Below are 2,049 nucleotides of genomic sequence, written 5' to 3' on the forward strand. Positions count from 1 at the left end.
CGGACCCCTCCCCATGCTCCCAGGGCAGATGGCACGGGGCTCAGGCTTCATGCCCATGTCTCTGGGCCCCTCTGTGCCCGGTGACGCTGGGCTGCCAGCTGCCTCTGGTTATTTCAAACTGAAAGCCCCCAAGTCCACAGGAGCAAATGCACCAAAGAAACAGTTCCGTGGTCCACACATTGGTGGGCGGGGCTTCTGGGAAGGTGAGTTTGCACAGAACCACATGGGTCTGGGCTGGTGGCTGGATTCCCATCTGGGTGCTGATGGGCGTCCATGGGTCCATTTAGGGCACAGAACACAGACACTGTCCTAGGGAAGGTGGTCACATACCCTCCCCGCTCACAACACTGAGGCACATCCTTGTGACCTCCCAGGGGAGGGCCCCCCAGGAGGAGGAGACAGAGGAGAGTCAGGACCTGGAGGGAAAGGCCTGAGACTCCTCAGCCCCCAGCCCAGGGATGGCTGTGGAGGCTGCAGCCCCAGGCAGGCCCCAGGCAGAGCTGGGCCATACCCAGCCTCCTGGCTCCCCCAGACCTGGAGCTCAGTCCCAGGGGACACAGCCCAGTGACCACTGCTGTTCACGGGGCAGAGAATGAGGTTCTGGGTGTGGGCCGGCCCTCAGGCACCCAGGCCCTCAACCTTCATGATCCTTGGCCTCAACCCCCACCCACCCAGATCTGCAGGTCCCCAGCCCAGCTGACCCAGCGCCTCTGAGAACAGAAGGTGCAGCCAGTGGCTCCGTGTGGGGACAGGATGCAGGAGGCGCCCTGTGGACTCGGGCGGGCGGTGTGGCCACCGCGGGTGGCGTCCCCCACCAGCTGCAGGGGACCTGGGGTCTGTGGTCACAGCCACTGTCCTCGGGGAGCAGATCTCTCCCGGGTGAGAACAATCCCCCTCATTCCCACAAAGCACCCCCTCCGCTGAGCCCAGGCTCCGTGCAAAGGCTGACACAGCAGCCGGCCGCGTACTGTCACTCGCGGCCCATCACGCAGTCACACGTGTTTACACGGGGTCCCCTGGGTGGGAAAGCGGGGGGCGGGGGAGCAGGACAAAGCAAACACCCGAGAGAGGCTGTGCTCACAGACGGGCTGCAGCCGTGAGGGGGGCTGAGGGTGCAGACGTGCCAGGGGGCCTTCGGTGGGTGCCATGCGGCCCAGCCTGTCTCTGCTCCTCAGGACATAGGGACCCTGTGGCATCCCAACACCCGCTTTGTCCCCGGGCGTCAGTGGATGCGTCTGAGCATCCGTTCCTGCCCGATCGGTCCAGGTGGGGTCTCTCCTCCCCCCACACGGGCTCCCTACGGCTCCCTGGTGTGCAGCCCCCGACACACCTGGGGGATTGGGGGGAGTCCTGGTGCAAGGTCGGCCCCCTCTCCACCTGCCAGCAGGAGTGTTAAAGGTGGCCTGACCTCCAGGTGGTCTCTTGGGGCCCAAAAGCAAGAGGGGTGCCCTTCAAGGCAGGGGTGTCCCTGCACCCCATGGTTCTGTCCTGGGCCCTGAGTCCCCCAGGTGGGCAGTCAGAGGTTCAAGGAGAAAAGACTCAACCTGGCTGGTGTCACTCAGTGGTTAGAGCAGAGGCCCAGGTTCCAACGGGTTTTGGGTTCGACTCCCGGTCAAGGGCAGGTGCCTGGGTTGCAGGTGCCATCCTCAGTCAGGGTGAGTTCGGGAGGCACCCAGTCCACGTGTCTCTCTGTCTCTTTTTTTAAAAAAAATATTTTTATTGATTTTTTACAGAGAGGAAGGGAGAGGGATAGTTAGAAACATCGATCAGTTGCCTCCTGCACACCCGATACTGGGGATGTGCCGGCAACCACGGTACATGCCCTTGACCGGAATCGAACCTGGGACCCTTCAGTCCGCAGGCCGACGCTCCATTCTCTGAGCCAGACCTGTCAGGGCCTTGTGTCTCTCTTACATCCATGTCTCTCTCTCTTTCTCTCTCTCTCCCTCCTTCCCTTCTAGTCCTGTAAAAATCAATGGGAAAAAATATCCTCAGGTGAGGATTAATCAAAAAAATAAAAAATGAAGAAGAAGAAGAAGAAGAAGAAGA

This window comes from Myotis brandtii, unplaced genomic scaffold, assembly GCF_000412655.1.
Source record: "Myotis brandtii unplaced genomic scaffold, ASM41265v1 scaffold11159, whole genome shotgun sequence".
NCBI lineage: Eukaryota > Metazoa > Chordata > Mammalia > Chiroptera > Vespertilionidae > Myotis > Myotis brandtii.